Raw genomic sequence first — 23,611 nt, 5'->3', positions numbered from 1 at the left:
TGGAAAAGTTTGGGTCACTACAGTACCTACCCGTTAAATAAATTTCGTCCCGAAATTTTAAGCTGTTGAAGGTGTTGACGAATCTTCTAGAAATAGATGCGGGTATTTCTTCTTCATCTGATCTTCACGCTCCCAGGTGAACTCGGGTCCTCTACGAGCATTCCATAGAACCTTAACAATTGGTATCTTGTTTTGCTTAAGTCTTTTAACCTCACGATCCATTATTTCGACGGGTTCTTCGATGAATTGAAGTTTTTCGTTGATTTGGATTTCATCTAACGGAATAGTGAGATATTCTTTAGCAAAACATTTCTTCAAATTCGAGACGTGGAAAGTGTTATGTACAGCCGCGAGTTGTTGAGGTAACTTAAGTCGGTAAGCTACTGGTCCGACATGATCAATAATCTTGAATGGTCCAATATACCTTGGATTTAATTTCCCTCGTTTACCAAATCGAACAACGCCTTTCCAAGGTGCAACTTTAAGCATGACCATCTCTCCAATTTCAAATTCTATATCTTTTCTTTTAATGTCAGCGTAGCTCTTTTGTCGACTTTGGGCGGTTTTCAACCGTTGTTGAATTTGGATGATCTTCTCGGTAGTTTCTTGTATAATCTCCGGACCCGTAATCTGTCTATCCCCCACTTCACTCCAACAAATCGGAGACCTGCACTTTCTACCATAAAGTGCTTCAAATGGCGCCATCTCAATGCTTGAATGGTAGCTGTTGTTGTAGGAAAATTCTGCTAACGGTAGATGTCGATCCCAACTGTTTCCGAAATCAATAACACATGCTCGTAGCATGTCTTCAAGCGTTTGTATCGTCCTTTCGCTCTGCCCATCAGTTTGTGGATGATAGGCAGTACTCATGTCTAGACGAGTTCCTAATGCTTGCTGTAATGTCTGCCAGAATCTTGAAATAAATCTGCCATCCCTATCAGAGATAATAGAGATTGGTATTCCATGTCTGGAGCCGACTTCCTTCAAATACAGTCGTGCTAGCTTCTCCATCTTGTCATCTTCTCTTATTGGCAGGAAGTGTGCTGATTTGGTGAGACGATCAACTATTACCCAAATAGTATCAAAACCACTTGCAGTCCTTGGCAATTTAGTGATGAAATCCATGGTAATGTTTTCCCATTTCCATTCCGGGATTTCGGGTTATTGAAGTAGACCTGATGGTTTCTGATGCTCAGCTTTGACTTTAGAACATGTCAAACATTCTCCTACGTATTTAGCAACATCGGCTTTCATACCCGGCCACCAAAAATGTTTCTTGAGATCCTTGTACATCTTCCCCGTTCCAGGATGTATTGAGTATCTGGTTTTATGAGCTTCTCTAAGTACCATTTCTCTCATATCTCCAAATTTTGGTACCCAAATCCTTTCAGCCCTATACCAGGTTCCGTCTTCCCGAATATTAAGATGCTTCTCCGATCCTTTGGGTATTTCATCCTTTAAATTTCCCTCTTTTAAAACTCCTTGTTGCGCCTCTTTTATTTGAGTGGTAAGGTTATTATGAATCATTATATTCATAGATTTTACTCGAATGGGTTCTCTGTCCTTCATGCTCAAGGCATCGGCTACCACATTTGCCTTCCCCGGGTGGTAACGAATCTCAAAGTCGTAATCATTCAATAATTCAATCCACCTACGCTGCCTCATATTCAGCTGTTTCTGATTAAATATGTGTTGAAGACTTTTGTGGTCGGTATATATAATACTTTTGACCCCATATAAGTAGTGCCTCCAAGTATTTAATGCAAAAACAACCGCGCCTAATTCCAAATCATGCGTCGTATAATTTTGTTCGTGAATCTTCAATTGTCTAGACGCATAAGCAATCACCTTCATTCGTTGCATTAATACACAACCGAGACCTTGCTTTGATGCGTCACAATAAATCACAAAATCATCATTCCCTTCAGGCAATGACAATATAGGTGCCGTAGTTAGCTTTTTCTTCAATAACTGAAACGCTTTCTCTTGTTCATCATTCCATTCAAATTTCTTCCCTTTATGCGTTAATGCAGTCAAGGGTTTTCCTATTCTGGAAAAGTCTTGGATGAACCTTCTGTAGTAACCTGCTAGTCCTAAAAACTGGCGTATGTGTTTCGGAGTTTTCGGGGTTTCCCACTTTTCAACAGTTTCTATCTTTGCCGGATCCACCTTAATACCTTCTTTGTTCACTATGTGACCGAGGAATTGAACTTCTTCCAACCAAAATGCACACTTTGAAAACTTAGCGTACAATTCTTCCTTCCTCAATACTTCTAACACCTTTCTCAAATGTTCACCGTGTTCTTGGTCATTCTTTGAGTAAATAAGTATGTCATCAATGAAAACAATGACAAACTTGTCAAGGTATGGTCCACACACTCGGTTCATAAGGTCCATGAACACAGCTGGTGCATTAGTTAAACCAAACGGCATGACCATAAACTCGTAATGACCATAACGTGTTCTGAAAGCAGTCTTTGGAATATCATCTTCTTTCACCCGCATTTGATGATACCCGGAACGTAAGTCAATCTTTGAATAAACAGACGAGCCTTGTAGTTGATCAAATAAGTCATCGATTCTCGGTAGTGGGTAGCGGTTCTTGATGGTAAGTTTGTTCAACTCTCGGTAGTCGATACACAACCTGAATGTACCATCTTTCTTCTTGACAAACAAAACAGGAGCTCCCCACGGTGATGTGCTTGGTTGAATGAAACCACGCTCTAAAAGTTCTTGTAATTAGCTTTGCAGTTCTTTCATCTCGCTGGGTACGAGTCTGTAAGGAGCACAAGCTATTGGTGCAGCTCCTGGTACAAGATCTATTTGAAATTCAACAGATCGATGTGGGGGTAATCCCGGTAATTCTTTCAGAAATACATCGGGAAATTCTTTTGCAATGGGAACATCATTGATGCTCTTTTCTTCAGTTTGTACTTTCTCGACGTATGCTAGAACAGCATAGCAACCTTTTCTTATTAGTTTTTGTGCCTTCAAATTACTAATAAGATGTAGCTTCGTGTTGCCCTTTTCTCCGTACACCATTAAGGGTTTTCCTTTTTCTCGTATAATGCGAATTGCATTTTTGTAACAGACGATCTCTGCTTTCACTTCTTTCAACCAGTCCATACCGATTATCACATCAAAACTCCCTAACTCTACTGGTATCAAATCAATCTTAAATGTTTCGCTAACCAGTTTAATTTCTCGATTCCGACATATATTATCTGCTGAAATTAATTTACCATTTGCTAATTTGAGTAAAAATTTACTATCCAAAGGCGTCAATGGACAACTTAATTTAGCACAAAAATCTCTACTCATATAGCTTCTATCCGTACCCGAATCAAATAAAACGTAAGCAGATTTATTGTCAATAAGAAACGTACCCGTAACAAGCTCCGGGTCTTCTTGTGCCTCTGCCGCATTAATATTGAAAACTCTTCCGCGGCCTAGTCCATTCGTGTTCTCCTGGTTCGGGCAATTTCTAATAATGTGGCCCGGTTTTCCACATTTATAACAAACTACATTGGCATAACTTGCTCCGACACTACTTGCTCCGCCATTACTCGTTCCGACACCATTTGTTCCTTTCGTTCTTTTAACCCCTGGTCCGTAGACCTCACACTTCGCCGCGCTATGACCATTTCTTTTACACTTGTTGCAAAATTTGGTGTAGAACCCCGAGTGATACTTTTCACACCTTTGGCATAGCTGCTTCTGATTGTTGTTGTTGTTGTGGTTATTATTGTTGTTGAGATGATTGTTGTAGTTGCTGTTGTTGTTGTTGTTGTTGTTGTTGTTGTTGGGCCGTTTGTTGTAGTTGCGATTGATGTTGCGATTGTTGGGATAATTGTTGCGATTATTGTTGTAATTGCTGTTGTTGTTGTATTGGTGATTCTTATCACCGTTTTCCTCCCACTTTCTTTTGACTTCTTCACATTGGCCTCTTCAGCAGTCTGTTCTTTAATTCTTTCTTCAATCTGGTTCACTAGTTTATGAGCCATTCTACATGCCTGTTGTATGGAGGCGGGCTCGTGTGAACTTATATCTTCTTGGATTCTTTCCGGTAATCCTTTCACAAACGCGTCGATCTTCTCTTCCTCATCTTCGAATGCTCCCGGACACAATAGGCACAATTCTGTGAATCGTCTTTCGTACGTGGTAATATCAAATCCTTGGGTTCGTAACCCTCTAAGTTCTGTCTTGAGCTTATTGACCTCGGTTCTGGGACGGTACTTCTCGTTCATCAAGTGCTTGAATGCTGACCACGGTAGTGCGTACGCATCATCTTGTCCCACTTGCTCTAGATAGGTATTCCACCATGTTAACGCAGAACCTGTGAAGGTATGCGTAGCATACTTCACTTTGTCCTCTTCAGTACACTTACTTATTTCAAACACCGATTCGACCTTCTCGGTCCACCGTTTCAATCCGATCGGTCCTTCGGTTCCATCAAATTCCAAAGGTTTGCAGGCAGTGAATTCTTTGTAGGTGCATCCTACATGATTTCCTGTACTGCCAGATCCAAGGTTATTGTTGGTATGTAGCGCAGCCTATACTGCGGCTATGTTTGAAGCTAGAAAAGTACGGAATTCCTCTTCATTCATATTCACGGTGTGTCGAGTAGTCGGTGCCATTTCCTTCAAAATAGTCAAATGGAACAAGTTAATCATACAGAATATTAAGAGTAGTTAATAGTATTTCGTAGCATAATATGAACTCATTTATAAAAGCTTTTTCTTCATATTAGCGTTTTATAAGTTTAAATTCGGGTAGTACCTACCCGTTAAGTTCATACTTAGTAGCTAATATACAATTCAACTACTACAATTCTATATGAAAAACTGATTATAATAATATTTCGCGTTCAAACTTTTATACAATATTTTACAAACTTACAATACCGCTTATTTTACATAAAGCATGAAATATAGCACACAATAACTTTGATACAAGATAGTTGTGAAGATAATTCTAGCTAGTACACAAGTCGTTCAGCAAAGGCAATAAAGACACGTAATTCATACGTCCAGAAATAAGTCATGCATTCTGGTTTTACTAGGACTACTTCCCATCCTTGGTCTTGTGGAACATAACCGTTATGGCCGTTGATAAGACATCATGTTGTAACGTCGTTAAAGGGACGAGGGTTACGTAATGACCAACAGTCTCGTAATAACCTAAAAACCTCATTTCTTACCCCAATTACCGACTCCGTCACTTGTTGGAACGTTTTGTTTAATAGTTGTAGGCCAATGTTCTTGTTCTCACTTTGGTGAGAAGCGAACATTACTAATCCGTAAGCATAACATGCTTCTTTATGTTGCATGTTAGCCGCTTTTTCTAAATCACGAAGTCCAATATTCGGATATACTGAGTCAAAATAATTTCTTAACCCGTTGCGTAAAATAGCATTTGGGTTCCCCGCAATATATGCGTCAAAGTAAACACATCGTAACTTATGGATTTCCCAATGTGATATCCCCCATCTTTCGAACGAAAGCCTTTTATAAACCAAGGCATTCTTGGAACGTTCTTCGAATGTTTTACAAACTGATCTCGCCTTAAATAGTTGTGCCGAGGAATTCTGACCGACTCTAGACAAGATTTCATCAATCATGTCTCCCGGTATGTCTCTTAAAATATTGGGTTGTCTATCCATTTTATGTTTTTATACTGTAAAATAGACGAGTTAGATTCATAAAAAAAATACTTATTAATACAAGCAATTTTTACATATATCATAAAGCATAAGCACAATATATTACATATATTACACCACACGAATACAACTATCTTATTCCGACTCGCTCGTTTCTTCTTGTTCGGTTTTGGTTCGTTTTGCCAAGTTTCTAGGGATATATGATGTTCCCCTAATACGAACCGTCGTTGTCCACATTGGTTTAGAAAAACCTGGTGGTTTAGAGGTTCCCGGGTCATTGTTACAACTTAAGGACTTCGGGGGTTGACGATACATATAAAGTTCATCGGGGTTGGAATTAGATTTCTCTATTTTTATGCCCTTTCCCTTATTATTTTCTTTTGCCTTTTTAAATTCAGTTGGGGTAATTTCTATAACATCATCGGAATTCTCGTCGGAATCCGATTCATCGGAGAATTGGTAATCCTCCCAATATTTTGCTTCCTTGGCGGAAACACCATTGACCATAATTAACCTTGGTCGGTTGGTTGAGGATTCTCTTTTACTTAACCGTTTTATTATTTCCCCCACCGGTTCTATTTCTTCTTCCGGTTCCGATTCTTCTTCCGGTTCCGATTCTTCTTCCGGTTCCGACTCTTCTTCCGGTTCCTCTTCGGGAACTTGTGAATCAGTCCACGAATCATTCCAATTTACATTTGACTCTTCATTATTATTAGGTGAGTCAATGGGACTTGTTCTAGAGGTAGACATCTATCACATAATATCAAACACGTTAAGAGATTAATATATCACATAATATTCATATGTTAAAAATATATAGTTTCCAACAAAAATGTTAAGCAATCATTTTTAAAGAAAACACGGTCGAAGTCCAGACTCACTAATGCATCCTAACAAACTCGATAAGACACACTAATGCAAATTTTCTGGTTCTCTAAGACCAACGCTCGGATACCAACTGAAATGTCCCGTTCTTATTGATTAAAAACGTTCCATATTAATTGATTTCGTTGCGAGGTTTTGACCTCTATATGAGACGTTTTTCAAAGACTGCATTCATTTTAAAACAAACCATAACCTTTATTTCATCAATAAAGGTTTAAAAAGCTTTACGTAGATTATCAAATAATGATAATCTAAAATATCTTGTTTACACACGACCATTACATAATGGTTTACAATACAAATATGTTACAACAAAATAAGTTTCTTGAATGCAGTTTTTACACAATATCATACAAGCATGGACTCCAAATCTCGTCCTTATTTAAGTATGCGACAGCGGAAGCTCTTAATAATCACCTGAGAATAAACATGCTTAAAACGTCAACAAAAATGTTGGTGAGTTATAGGTTTAACCTATATATATCAAATCATAATAATAGACCACAAGATTTCATATTTCAATACACATCCCATACATAGAGATAAAAATCATTCATATGGTGAACACCTGGTAACCGACATTAACAAGATGCATATATAAGAATATCCCCATCATTCCGGGACACCCTTCGGATATGATATAAATTTCGAAGTACTAAAGCATCCGGTACTTTGGATGGGGTTTGTTAGGCCCAATAGATCTATCTTTAGGATTCGCGTCAATTAGGGTGTCTGTTCCCTAATTCTTAGATTACCAGACTTAATAAAAAGGGGCATATTCGATTTCGATAATTCAACCATAGAACGTAGTTTCACGTACTTGTGTCTATTTTGTAAATCATTTATAAAACCTGCATGTATTCTCATCCCAAAAATATTAGATTTTAAAAGTGGGACTATAACTCACTTTCACAGATTTTTACTTCGTCAGGAAGTAGGACTTGGCCACTGGTTGATTCACGAACCTATAACAATATATACATATATATCAAAGTCTGTTTAAAATATATTTACAACACTTTTAATATATTTTGATGTTTTAAGTTTATTAAGTCAGCTGTCCTCGTTAGTAACCGACAACTAGTTGTCCACAGTTAGATGTACAGAAATAAATCGATAAATATTATCTTGAATCAATCCACGACCCAGTGTATACGTATCTCAGTATTGATCACAACTCAAACTATATATATTTTGGAATCAACCTCAACCCTGTATAGCTAACTCCAACATTCACATATAGAGTGTCTATGGTTGTTCCGAAATATATATAGATGTGTCGACATGATAGGTCGAAACATTGTATACGTGTCTATGGTATCTCAAGATTACATAATATACAATACAAGTTGATTAAGTTATGGTTGGAATAGATTTGTTACCAATTTTCACGTAGCTAAAATGAGAAAAATTATCCAATCTTGTTTTACCCATAACTTCTTCATTTTAAATCCGTTTTGAGTGAATCAAATTGCTATGGTTTTATATTGAACTCTATTTTATGAATCTAAACAGAAAAGTATAGGTTTATAGTCGAAAAAATAAGTTACAAGTCGTTTTTGTAAAGGTAGTCATTTCAGTCGAAAGAACGACGTCTAGATGACCATTTTAGAAAACATACTTCCACTTTGAGTTTAACCATAATTTTTGGATATAGTTTCATGTTCATAATAAAAATCATTTTCTCAGAATAACAACTTTTAAATCAAATTTTATCATAGTTTTTAATTAACTAACCCAAAACAGCCCGCGGTGTTACTACGACAGCGTAAATCCGGTTTTACGGTGTTTTTCGTGTTTCCAGGTTTTAAATCATTAAGTTAGCATATAATATAGATATAGAACATGTGTTTAGTTGATTTTAAAAGTCAAGTTAGAAGGATTAACTTTTGTTTGCGAACAAGTTTAGAATTAACTAAACTATGTTCTAGTGATTACAAGTTTAAACCTTCGAATAAGATAGCTTTATATATATGAATCGAATGATGTTATGAACATCATTACTACCTTAAGTTCCTTGGATAAACCTACTGGAAAAGAGAAAAATGGATCTAGCTTCAATGGATCCTTGGATGGCTCGAAGTTCTTGAAGCAGAATCATGACACGAAAACAAGTTCAAGTAAGATCATCACTTGAAATAAGATTGTTATAGTTATAGAAATTGAACCAAAGTTTGAATATGATTATTACCTTGTATTAAAATGATAACCTACTGTAAGAAACAAAGATTTCTTGAGGTTGGATGATCACCTTACAAGATTGGAAGTGAGCTAGCAAACTTGAAAGTATTCTTGATTTTATGTAACTAGAACTTGTAGAATATATGAAGAACACTTAGAACTTGAAGATAGAACTTGAGAGAGATCAATTAGATGAAGAAAATTGAAGAATGCAAGTGTTTGTAGGTGTTTTTGGTCGTTGGTGTATGGATTAGATATAAAGGATATGTAATTTTGTTTTCATGTAAATAAGTCATGAATGATTACTCATATTTTTTGTAATTTTATGAGATATTTCATGCTAGTTGCCAAATGATGGTTCCCACATATGTTAGGTGACTCACATGGGCTGCTAAGAGTTGATCATTGGAGTGTATATACCAATATTACATACATCTATAAGCTGTGTATTGTACGAGTACGAATACGGGTGCATACGAGTAGAATTGTTGATGAAACTGAACGAGGATGTAATTGTAAGCATTTTTGTTAAGTAGAAGTATTTTGATAAGTGTCTTGAAGTCTTTCAAAAGTGTATGAATACATATTAAAACACTACATGTATATACATTTTAACTGAGTCGTTAAGTCATCGTTAGTCGTTACATGTAAATGTTGTTTTGAAACCTTTAGGTTAACGATCTTGTTGAATGTTGTTAACCCATTGTTTATTATAACAAATGAGATGTTAAATTATTATATTATCATGATATTATGATATATAATATATCTTAGTATGATGTATATACAGTTAAATGTCGTTACAACGATAATCGTTACATATATGTCTCGTTTCGAAATCATTAAGTTAGTAGTCTTATTTTTACATATGTATTTCATTGTTAATACACTTAATAATATATTTACTTATCATTTAACATAATTAACCAAGTGTATCAATATCTTAATATGATTCATATGTACCCAGTAAGACGTTGTTATAACGATAATCGTTATATATATCGTTTTCGAGTTTCTTAAATTAATAGTCTCATTTTTATGTATATAACTCATTGTTAAAATACCTAATGAGATACATACTTATAATAAAAACATGTTAACTATATATATAACCATATATATGTCATTGTATAGTTTTTACAAGTTTTAACGTTCGTGAATCACCGGTCAACTTGGGTGGTCAATTGTCTATATGAAACATATTTCAATTAATCAAGTCTTAACAAGTTTGATTGCTTAACATGTTGGAAACATTTAATCATGTAAATATCAATCTCAATTAATATATATAACCATGGAAAAGTTCGGGTCACTACATATGTGTTTCGGAGTTTTCGGGGTTTTCCACTTTTCAACAGTTTCTATCTTTGCCGGATCCACCTTAATACCTTCTTTGTTCACTATGTGACTGAGGAATTGAACTTCTTCCAACCAAAATGCACACTTTGAAAACTTAGCGTACAATTCTTCCTTCCTCAATACTTCTAACACCTTTCTCAAATGTTCACCGTGTTCTTGGTCATTCTTTGAGTAAATAAGTATGTCATCAATGAAAACAATGACAAACTTGTCAAGGTATGGTCCACACACTCGGTTCATAAGGTCCATGAACATAGCTGGTGCATTAGTTAAACCAAACGGCATGACCATAAACTCGTAATGACCGTAACGTGTTCTGAAAGCAGTCTTTGGAATATCATCTTCTTTCACCCGCATTTGATGATACCCGGAACGTAAGTCAATCTTTGAATAAACAGACGAGCCTTGTAGTTGATCAAATAAGTCATCGATTATCGGTAGTGGGTAGCGATTCTTGATGGTAAGTTTGTTCAACTCTCGGTAGTCGATACACAATCTGAATGTACCATCTTTCTTCTTGACAAACAAAACAGGAGCTCCCCACAGTGATGTGCTTGGTCGAATGAAACCACGCTCTAAAAGTTCTTGTAATTGGCTTTGCAGTTCTTTCATCTCGCTGGGTGCGAGTCTGTAAGGAGCACGAGCTATTGGTGCAGCTCCTGGTACAAGATCTATTTGAAATTCAACGGATCGATGTGGGGGTAATCCCGGTAATTCTTTCGGAAATACATCGGGAAATTCTTTTGCGACGGGAACATCATTGATGTTCTTTTCTTCAGTTTGTACTTTCTCGACGTGTGCTAGAACAGCATAGCAACCTTTTCTTATTAGTTTTTGTGCCTTCAAATTACTAATAAGATGTAGCTTCGTGTTGCCCTTTTCTCCGTACACCATTAAGGGTTTTCCTTTTTCTCGTATAATGCGAATTGCATTTTTGTAACAAACGATCTCTGCTTTCACTTCTTTCAACCAGTCCATACCGATTATCACATCAAAACTCCCTAACTCTACTGGTATTAAGTCAATCTTAAATGTTTCACTAACCAGTTTAATTTCTCGATTCCGACATATATTATCTGCTGAAATTAATTTACCATTTGCTAATTCGAGTAAAAATTTACTATCCAAAGGCGTCAATGGACAACTTAATTTAGCACAAAAATCTCTACTCATATAGCTTCTATCCGCACCCGAATCAAATAAAACGTAAGCAGATTTATTGTCAATAAGAAACGTACCCGTAACAAGCTCCGGGTCTTCCTGTGCCTCTGCCGCATTAATATTGAAAACTCTTTCGCGGCCTTGTCCATTCGTGTTCTCCTGGTTCGGGAAATTTATAATAATGTGGCTTGGTTTTCCACATTTATAACAAACTACATTGGCATAACTTGCTCCGACACTACTTGCTCCGCCATTACTCGTTCCGACACCATTTGTTCCTTTCGTTCTGTTAACCCCTGGTCCGTAGACCTCACACTTCACCGCGCTATGACCATTTCTTTTACACTTGTTGCAAAATTTGGTGCAGAACCCCGAGTGATACTTTTCACACCTTTGGCATAGCTGCTTCTGATTGTTGTTGTTGTTGTTGCGGTTATTATTGTTGTTGGGATGATTGTTGTAGTTGATGTTGTTGTTGTTGTTGTTGGGCCGTTTGTTGTAGTTGCGATTGATGTTGCGATTGTTGGGATAGTTGTTGCGATTATTGTTGTAATTGCTGTTGTTGTTGTATTGGTGATTCTTATCACCGTTTTCCTCCCACTTTATTTTGACTTGCTTCACATTAGCCTCTTCAGCAGTCTGTTCTTTAATTCTTTCTTCAATCTGGTTCACTAGTTTGTGAGCCATTCTACATGCCTGTTTTATGGAGGCGGGCTCGTGTGAACTTATATCTTCTTGGATTCTTTCCGGTAATCCTTTCACAAATGCGTCGATCTTCTCTTCCTCATCTTTGAACGCTCCCGAACACAATAGGCATAATTCTGTGAATCGTCTTTCGTACGTGGTAATATCAAATCCTTGGGTTCGTAACCCTCTAAGTTCTGTCTTGAGCTTATTGACCTCGGTTCTGGGACGGTACTTCTCGTTCATCAAGTGCTTGAATGCTGACCACGGTAGTGCGTAAGCATCATCTTGTCCCACTTGCTCTAGATAGGTATTCCACCATGTTAACGCAGAACCTGTGAAGGTATGCGTAGCGTACTTCACTTTGTCCTCTTCAGTACACTTACTTATGGCAAACACCGATTCGACCTTCTCAGTCCACCGTTTCAATCCGATCGGTCCTTCGGTTCCATCAAATTCCAAAGGTTTGCAGGCAGTGAATTCTTTGTAGGTACATCCTACACGATTCCCTGTACTGCTAGATCCAAGGTTATTGTTGGTATGTAGCGCAGCCTGTACTGCGGCTATGTTTGAAGCAAGAAAGGCACGAAATTCCTCTTCGCTCATATTCAAGGTGTGTCGAGTAGTTGGTGCCATTTCCTTCAAAATAGTCAAATGAAAAAAGTTAATCATACAGAATATTAAGAGTAGTCAATAGTATCTCGTAGCATAATATGAACTCATTTATAAAAGCTTTTTCTTCATATTAGTGTTTTATAAGTTTAAATTCGGGTAGTACCTACCCGTTAAGTTCATACTTAGTAGCTAATATACAATTCAACTACTACAATTCTATATGAAAAACTGATTATAATAATATTTCGCGTTCAAACTTTTACACAATATTTTACAAACTTACAATACCGCTTATTTTACATATAGCATGAAATATAGCACACAATAAATTTGATACAAGATGGTTGTGAAGATAATTCTAGCTAGTACACAAGTCGTTCAGCAAAGGCAATAAAGACACGTAATTCATACGTCCAGAAAGAAGTCATGCATTCTGGTTTTACTAGGACTACTTCCCATCCTTGGTCTTGTGGAACATAACCGTTATGGCCGTTGATAAGACAGCATGTTGTAACGTCGTCAAAGGGACAAGGGTTTTGTAATGTCCAACAGTCTTGTAACAATCTAAAAACCTCATTTCTTACCCCAATTACCAACTCCGTCACTTGTGGGAACGTTTTGTTTAACAGTTGTAGCCCGATGTTCTTGTTCTCACTTTGGTGAGAAGCGAACATTACTAACCCGTAAGCATAACATGCTTCTTTATGTTGCATGTTAGCCGCTTTTTCTAAATCACAAAGTCCTATATTCGGATATATTGAGTCAAAATAATTTCTTAACCCGTTGCGTAAAATAGCATTTGGGTTCCCCGCAATATATGCGTCAAAGTAAACACATCGTAACTTATGGATTTCCCAATGTGATATCCCCCATCTTTCGAACGAAAGCCTTTTATAAACCAAGGCATTCTTGGAACGTTCTTCGAATGTCTTACAAACTGATCTCGCCTTAAATAGTTGTGCCGAGGAATTCTGACCGACTCTAGACAAGATTTCATCAATCATGTCTCCGGGTAGGTCTCTTAAAATATTGAGTTGTCTATCCATTTTGTGTTTTTATACTGTAAAATAGACAAGAGTTAGATTCATAAAAAAAATACTTATTAATACAAGCAATTTTTACATATATCATAAAGCATAAGCACACTATATTACATATATTACACCACACGAATACAACTATCTTATTCCGACTCGCTCGTTTCTTCTTCTTCTTCGGTTTTGGTTCGTTTTGCCAAGTTTCTAGGGATATATGATGTTCCCCTAATATGATCCGTCGTTTTCCACATTGGTTTAGAAAAACCTGGTGGTTTAGAGGTTCCCGGGTTATTGTCACAACATAAGAAATACGGGTGTTGACGATACATATAAAGTTCATCGGGTTTGGAATCAAATTTCTCTATTTTTATGCCCTTTCCCTTATTGTTCTCTTTTGCCTTATTAAATTGTGTTGAGGTAATTTCTATAACATCATCGGAATCCTTGTCGGGATCCGATTCATCGGAGAATTGGTAATCCTCCTAATACTTTGCTTCCTTGGCGGAAACACCATTGACCATAATTAACTTTGGTCGGTTGGTTGAGGATTTTCTTCTACTTAACCGTTTTATTATTTCCCCCACTGGTTCTATTTTTTCTTCCGGTTCCGATTCTTCTTCCAGTTCCGATTCTTCTTCCAGTTCCGATTCTTCTTCCGGTTCCGACTCTTCTTCCGGTTCCTCTTCGGGAACTTGTGAATCAGTTCACGAATCATTCCAATTTACATTTGACTCTTCATTATTATTAGGTGAGTCAATGGGACTTGTTCTAGAGGTAGACATCTATCACATAATATCAAACGCGTTAAGAGATTAATATATCACATAATATTCACATGTTAAAAATATATAGTTTCCAACAAAATTTGTTAAGCAATCACTCTGATATCAACTGAAATGTCCCGTTCATATTGATTATAAACGTTCCATATTAATTGATTTCGTTGCGAGGTTTTGACCTCTATATGAGACGTTTTTCAAAGACTGCATTCATTTTTAAAACAACCATAACCTTTATTTTATCAATAAAGGTTTCAAAAGCATTACGTAGATTATCAAATAATGATAATCTAAAATATACTGTTTACACACGACCATTACATAATGGTTTACAATAGAAATATATTACATCGACATATGTTTCTTGAATGCAGTTTTTACATAATATCATACAAACATGGACTCCAAATCTTGTCCTTATTTTAGTATGCAACAGCGGAAGCTCTTAATATTCACCTGAGAATAAACATGCTTTAAATGTCAACAAAAATGTTGGTGAGTTATAGGTTTAACCTATATATATCAAATCGTAACAATAGACCACAATATTTCATATTTCAATATACATCCCATACATAGAGATAAAAATCATTCATATGGTGAACACCTGGTAACTGACATTAACAAGATGCATATATAAGAATATCCCCATCATTCCGGGACACCCTTCGGATATGATATAAATTTCGAAGTACTAAAGCATCCGGTACTTTGGATGGGGTTTGTTAGGCCCAATAGATCTATCTTTAGGATTCACGTCAATTAGGGTGTCTGTTCCCTAATTCTTAGATTACCAGACTTAATAAAAAGGGGCTGATGTTATGCGAGGTGTATATGAAATAGCTTATATTTTACTAGGAAATACTATTAAATACGATACAATTTTACACAAGATATTTATTTATTTAGAGAATGGATATACTTAAACATTGCTACAACACTTATAGGCAGTGTACCTAATCGTACAGTAGTGTAGTTTTTAGTAAGTCCGGTTCGGTCCACAGGGAATCTTTTAAACAAAGCTTAACGCTATATTAGTTTTATTTTATAAAAATACAAATATATATATAAGTAATATTATTATTATAAAGGGGGGTTTTTACCGTTTAATGACCGATTTGTCGATTTTAAAACTTAAGTTGCAGTTAAAACCAAATGTAAAATAATAAAAATAAATACAACTTAATTTAAAGCGTAAAATAAATAACGATAATGAAATTGCGATAAATAAAATTGCGATAATTAAAAAGTACGATAATTAAAAGTGCAATTAAATACAATAACAATAAATAAAAGTGCGATAATTAGAAGTGCAATTAAATATAAAATAAAGGAAATTAAATATGAAATAAAAGAATTATGCTTATTTAAACTTCCGTAATCATGATGTTTGACGTGTTGATTTTAGTTTTATGCCCATGGGTTAATTGTCCTTTGTCCTGGATTATTTAATATGTCCGTCTGGTTTTTGTCCATAACAGTCCATCAGTCATAAATATAAAGTGCGAGTGTCCTCGTCAAATTATCCTTATACCCGAAGTTAAATATTCCAACTAATTGGGGACTTAAACTGTAACAAGATTTTAATACTTTGTTTAATAATTACACCAGATTATCGACTGCGTGTAACCCAAGGTTTTAATACTTTGTTAACAATTATGCCAAGTGTCCTTGTACATAATTTCACCCCTGTTTTAATAATTCTAGTGGCTATTAATCCATTCCCGTGTCCGGTTAAATGAACGATTATTCGTACATATAAATACCCCGCCCATCGTATCCGATCGAGTGTATATGGTTATTTATAGGGACGTCCAATTGTAAATCTTTATATTAAAATTAACAAACTATTATTTAGTTAAACAAATATAAAGCCCATTAATAGCCCATAATCTAATTTCCACAAGTGTCGTTCTTTTGTCCAAACCCCAATTATGGTACAAAGCCCAATTACTCAATTTTAGTAATTAGCCCAACATCATGATTACTTCGTTTTAAATAAGCATAATAATAACTTAGCTACGAGACATTAAATTAAAAAGGTTGAACATAACTTACAATGATTAAAAATAGCGTAGCGTTACACGGACAGAATTTCGACTTACACCCTTACAACATTCGCTAACATACCTTTATTATTAGGATCTAAAATTAAAATTAAAATTAAAATTAAAATATAAAATATAAATATAAATATTACGTATACATATATAGAGAGAGATTGATTTATTGATATTTTAAACGATCAAACTGCGTTGCCTTTTATAGGGATTTTCGTCCAGGGTGTCTCCGCAACTCGCGGCATTTTTTGCCTTCAAACTCCGCGAGTCGCGGAGTTTGTTTTACAGCTCACCAAGCCTTGGCTCCTAGCTTGTCGAGGGATTATATAAATAAATATAATATATAAATAATTTTAGTAATTATTTAAATATTATATTATGTTTATGTGCATAGTTGACTTGTAATTTTTAGTCCGTTGCGTCGAGCGTTGAGAGTTGACTCTGGTCCCGGTTCCGGATTTTCGAACGTCCTTGCGTACAATTTAATATCTTATACTTTGCATTTTGAATCTTATACTCTTGTAATTTTGAGACGTTTCTTATCAATAATTGGAACCTCTTTGATTGTATTTTGTACTTTTGAGCTTTTTGGTCGTTTGCGTCTTCAATTCGTCGAATCTGTCTTTTGTCTTCACCTTTTATTATTTAAACGAATATCACTTGTAAATAGGACAATTGCAACTAAAAGCTTGTCTTTCTTGAGGAATAATGCTATGAAATATATGTCCGTTTTTAGCATTATCAAATATTCCCACACTTGAGCGTTGCTTGTCCTCAAGCAATATAGTCTTGAAATACTAGAATCACTTCTTTATTCTTCACACTTTGTACATCAGTGATTTCTTTACTGCGGTATAAACAATGGTAGTAACGATGTGGTTTACAGTCCCACATGACTATAAAATTTAGATCCTTTAAGGAAATTGGATCTTTATGAAAACATTTGATCTTTTTGAAAATTCAATCTAGCTTTTACCCTAGATAAGTTTTCCGGAATAACCCTTCACCGGTGTTTGCAAATTCTTTTTGTGGGTTTGGTAGGTTTCAGATTTGAAATTTTAGCTCAAAACTTGTGGTTTTGTGTCACCCACTTGCTAACCTTGTATTGGGAAAGCAACACATCCAGTTTACTTGTTTCGTATACTACCTTTCGGTAAACTACCGTCCGGTTGTAAAGGAAAGCGTTGAACAAGCACTGTTTAAGGCAATGTCCCCTGACATGCTTTTAATTATGGTCTATAACGTGTCGGACGCAATTACTATCCTTTGTAGAAGCAATAGTAAAGTTCACCCTTATAATTTTTCGGTCTGGCACAAGGTCCTGTCTTTGACCATGCTATGCAACCACCGTTCTTACGGTTGACACCCGATTTGGTTCAGGTGACCTAATGAATTCCAGGTGAATTCCTAGGATTTTACGTTCAAAGGTAATGAACGCATTGAAAATAGGGTTTTCAGAAAACAAATCGGTTTTAATTTGATCAAAATATTTTCTCGTTCAAGCTCGAGTTTAGATATCATCGAATTCCATGAGTTTATAATTCTCAATCTTTAAGGTCAATCTCTAGGATTGAGTAATATCAGTCTTAAAAGCTGATTTTTGATCTTTAAGGATATTATCCTTTCTGGGGATCTGATTCATTAGTCTTATCCAGCTAACTTGCACGGTGCCCCCCATTGTACGAGATAAATCCTTCTCATGGTTAGGATAAATCTGACCACTTGGCAACCCTGTTTTATGCTGAGGTCCGTGGATTTCCTGCTGATTTTAGAGATGACTTTTCTAGATTTTTCGTCAACCTACAGCTGGTCTGGATGACAATTTCCTGACCTAAATCAAGAAGCGCGTTTCTTTTTTGGAAGACTTTACTTCCTTTTAATGATGAAATTGATTCATCGTGTAGATCCATCTTTTCTTTTCTTTCATCGGGTAAAACAGTTTAGTTTAGTCCAAAGCAAAAGTATTTTCAGTTATTTGTTACAGAAATATGTGACATATGTTTAAAATAACTTGGTAAATTTTCCCACACTTGGCTTTTATTTTCCTTTTTATTGTCCTCTATTCCATTTTAAATGAATTCTAACATTTTGGTTTGTTTCTCAATTTATGTCCTTTCCGAGGTAACAATAATTTCGGTGTTAAAACCTAGTTTTATCATTCATAAATATGTATAAACATGATTTTGAGTTCATTTAATTGAAAATTTTGAAAAATTTTACTAGAATTGGGTAGTCAGTATATAAGACTAGGGCTGTTCTTTATTATCAGAGAGCACTAGATTCTAATACAACTACTGCTTTACTAGTATTTTTAATGGTAACCAAGTGTTTAAGATAAAAATTTTAAAAATCCGAAAGAATTTAACCCCTTTCCACACTTAAGATCTTGCAATGCCCTCATTTGCAAGAAATCAGTAACAATTTAAATTATTGAGGGTGATTAGTGTGATGCCCCGTACAAAACCATCGTGTACGAATCATCAACAACAGGATCACTACAAGGTTAAGTACTATATGCTGTAACAAAAGAAGTTGCATTCACGATAAAAAGGTGATGTCATAACCGACATCAAATGTTTTACATTCCAAACGTATGCTTCACTAAGTAGAAGCAATAATTAAGTGTACGTGACCACAATGGTCGTTACAAGTCATAGTTCAAAAGTTCGAATGTTTGAATGTAAAGTAAAGTAGTTCATGCGTGGACAACTCTAAGCAGCGGGTGTCTACAGCATAACAAGTAAGACAGCGGAAGCTAACCTCAAGCACCTGAGAAAAACATGCTTAAAAACGTCAACACAAAGGTTGGTGAGCTATAGTTTAAGTATAACAGTATGTATGGTAGGCCACGAGATTTCAGTGCTACAAAGAGCGTTTCAAAATAGTATGATAAAGTATATGTTAACCGTGGGCACTTGGTAACTAACTTAACGTTTATACCCCCTGAAAGTACACTTGGAAAGTGCGTATGTCTATGAAGTATTAAACACTCGTTAAATGCTAGCGCTACTAGCCCGAGTGGGGATGTCAAACCCTATGGATCCATATCTAAGATTCGCGTTCACGGTTCAAAAACCAATGATTAAACGTTACCGAGCTAAAGGGAATGTTTATGCCATTGTATAACCCACACATATATAAGTTTAAGTACTCATGCCTAGTATGTAAAACATAAAATCCGCATGTATTCTCAGTTCCCAAAATAAGTTAAAGTAAAAAGGGAATGCTATAACTCACAATGATATGTAGCGGTAAAGTAGTAGTCAGGAAAGGTGTGCAAGTAAATGGTCCGAAGTCCTCAACCTAAGTCAAATAGTACTAAGTTAGTAAATCGTCTTAATAGATTTAAAAGTATGTAATTAAGGTCTTAAGGGTCATCATCATTCATCATCAAACAAAAGGCGTAAAGTAAGTTTCGTTTATGAAAGTAGTTTTCAACAAAGTCTGATTCAGTCAGTCACCACGGCCTCTACCCTTACTGAATTAAGGTAACACCAGTGGCCATGGCTCCGTCTATGAGTCCCTTAAGTGTGGTAAAATTTACAGAAGCAAACTCGTCTTGGTTTGACCATGGCGACGGTCTAAGTGCGAGTAGGTCAGAAATTTCTGCACAACGTTAAAGGACATAGTAACGATCGGAGGGCCATAAATCCTAAACCGTAACTCGGATTAAGACGAGTCCTATATGAAAAGTTATCTACTCGAAAAGTTCTATCTAAAATTCAAGGTTAGAACAGCCCAGGTCTACTGGTATGTTCCAGAAGCATCAGGTCAGTAGGTTTTGGACAGAAGCAGTGAGTTTAAGTGGGTTCCGGTGGTCTTGGTGCTTGATGTTCATCATGTTTCTCGTCCTTGATGCATATAGCTTCAAGTGTACAACTCATTGATGTATCTACATCATCTTAACCAAGTCTTGACCATCATAACCCTAGTGCAAGTCTAAGACATGAAGCACAACTCACTTAAGAGTTGTATGAAGTTTGATGAACCAAGGTTACATCAAAGTCTTAGATCTAACACCTACATGAACTTTAAAGCCAATAACAAGTTACAAACTTGAAAGTAAACTAACTAATCAAGATCTTAAGATGTAGAACATAGTTCTTTAGTTAGATCTTGAAGATCCAAGACCCAAAAGTCTAGATCAAGCATAAGTATACAAGTTATTTTTAAAGAAAACTTATTTACATGTTCTTGAACCTTTAAGTTATCTTTTAGTTCCAAGAGATATGAGATCAAGACTAACTTGTAGTACTTGACCAACAACAACCAAAATCATACAATTAAAGTGCAAGTAACATTAAATACACAAGTAAAAGGTTCATGGTTTGTTCATACTTTTAAAGATTCAACCAAGGTTTGATCTTTAAGTAAAGTAAACTTTAAGTTTACTTCAAGAACTACAAGTATGATTTTAATCAACACATGAACTTTATAATCTTTTGAAACAAGTAAGGTAGAACATAACTAGATAGATTATGTCTTGTTGTTCTTGTTATAACAAGATAAAAATGAAGAATCAAACTAGTGAGTTTATTCTTGTAACATGAAGATAAGTAACAACAACATGACTTAAATAGCTAGTAATCAAAGACAAGTAACATTTAAATAAAAGAATGATGATGATGAAGATGTAGATTTCGGTTTTGTTTGAAGAAAAGAAGAGAAGAAGTTGTTCAAAACACTTACAAGAAAGAGAGAGTTTGAGAGAAAAGTTACAAGTGTTCTTTGTGTGTGTTTGAGAATGAGAGAGTTTGTGAGTAAGTAGTAAGTAAAAAATTTTTTTTGACTCCCTCCTCTTCCACAAAAAGCTACGGCCAGCAACCTCTCAAGGGGGGGATGGAGTTGTTTTGTGGTTACATGCTTGTTAAAGTTTGAAAAGGTGGATAAAAGGGGTGGTTACATGGGGATTATGAGCAAACTAGATTTCAAGCAAGTTAACTAACTAGTTACCTCACTAAATGATACTTACACTTGAAGACATGGGCTAACTAAGTCCACTTAAAAGGTAGGGTGGGCTTGGAAGTCCAATAACATGAGTCCATTACACTAACAAAGCCCAAGTTCAAATAAATCACAAGTTAAACCAATTAAAGCCCAAGTAACTAACTAATAGCCTTAGTTAATTAAAATGATTAATAAATTTAATCATGAATGTAAATAATATCTAAAAATATTATTCGTGAAAGTTTCGGGTGTCACAAAGACGTTTCGGGCACTTAAAAGTCAAGTACGGGCAATCATAGCAACATGTAAATGTAATAACATACATTCGTTTAATCACACGTATTAATAATAGTAATTATTAATAAATAAACGTTGGAAATTCCAGGGTCGTTACATTACCCACCTGTTAAAGAAAATTTCGTCCCGAAATTTAAGCTGAGGTAGATGGAGGAGTCGGGAAAAGGTGAGGATACTTCCGCATCATTTGATCCTCTCGTTCCCAAGTAAACTCAGGTCCTCGTTTGGCATTCCATCGTACTCAGATGATCGGAATCTTGTTGCGTTTCAAAGTTTTGATCTCACGATCCATAATCTCAACTGGTTCCTCCACAAAGTGGAGTTTGTCATCAATTGTAAGTTCTTCCAGTGGTATGATAAGTTCCGGTGCACCAAGACACTTCTTCAAGTTTGACACATGGAAGGTAGGATGAACTGAGCTCAATTGTGCTGGTAGATCCAAACGGTAAGCAACGGGTCCAACACGTTCTAAGATTTCAAAAGGACCAATGTATCGTGGGTTTAACTTTCCACATTTTCCAAAGCAAATCACACCTTTCCAAGGTGCAACCTTCAACATTACAAGATCACCAACATTGAATTCAAAGTCCTTACGTTTAAGATCGGCATAACTCTTTTGACGATCGCGGGCAGTCTTAAGTCTAGCTTGAATCTGAGCAATCTTCTCCGTTGTTTCATGGACTACCTCAGGTCTGGTGATTGAATCTGAGCAATCTTCGCCTACTTCGGCCCAACAAATAGGAGATCGGCCCTTGCGGCCATACAATGCTTCAAAAGGTGCAGCATTAATGCTAGAGTGATAACTGTTGTTGTACGAGAATTCGGCGAGTGGCAAATGTCTTTCCCAGGCCTTTCCGAAATCAATGACACATGCACGCAGCATGTCTTCCAAGGTCTGAATCGTTCGCTCACTTTGCCCGTTAGTCTGTGGATGATACGCAGTACTCATGTCGAGACGAGTTACCATGGCTTCTTGCAAAGAACGCCAAAATCTAGAGGCAAAACGGGGATCGCGATCGGAGATGATCGATAAAGGTACACCATGACGAGATACAACCTCCTTAATGTATAATTGAGCAAGTCTTTCCATTGTATCAGTTTCCTTCATCGCTAGAAAGTGTGCAGATTTGGTGAGGCGGTCAACAATAACCCAGATGGTATCGTATCCGCCCACCGTCTTTGGTAGCTTGGTGATGAAGTCCATTATTATCCTTTCCCACTTCCATTGTGGGATTTCTGATTATTGAAGTAAACCAGAAGGTCTCTGATGCTCGGCTTTAACCTTCGAGCAAGTCAAACACTTACCAACATAAGTTGCAACGTCCTTCTTAAGATTCAGCCACCAATACTGTTCTTTAAGGTCGTGGTACATTTTGCCCGCTCCAGGATGAATCGAATATCTTGATTTGTGTGCTTCATCAAGTATCCGATTCCGTAGATCTCCATAATAAGGTACCCAAATTCTTCCGGCATAACATCGGAGTCCAGACTCCCTAACCTCGAATCGAGAGACAAGTATGTTCAAATGTTCATGGGATATGTTCTCCTCTTTGAGAGCCTCAACTTGGGCTACTCTGATCTGGTTGTTGAGGTTCGAATGAATGGTGATGTTCAGAGCCCTAACACAAAGAGGTGCCGTCCTCTCCTTTCGGCTTAAAGCGTCAGCTACAACATTGGCCTTGCCAGGGTGATAGCGAAGTTCACAGTCGTAGTCGTTGAGCGTCTCGATCCATCGACGCTGTCTCATATTCAGTTGCTTCTGATCAAAGATGTGCTGGAGACTCTTGTGATCGGTGAAAATAGTGCTCTTAGTTCCATACAAATAATATCTCCACAATTTGAGCGCAAAGACAACAGCTCCAAGTTCAAGATCATGCGTAGTGTAGTTCTGCTCGTGAATCTTCAATTGTCGGGAGGCATAGGCAATAACCTTTGATCGTTGCA

This window comes from Rutidosis leptorrhynchoides, chromosome 2, assembly GCF_046630445.1.
Source record: "Rutidosis leptorrhynchoides isolate AG116_Rl617_1_P2 chromosome 2, CSIRO_AGI_Rlap_v1, whole genome shotgun sequence".
NCBI lineage: Eukaryota > Viridiplantae > Streptophyta > Magnoliopsida > Asterales > Asteraceae > Rutidosis > Rutidosis leptorrhynchoides.
The sequence above is the reverse complement of the archived record's forward strand: the minus strand, read 5'-3'. Positions refer to the sequence as shown.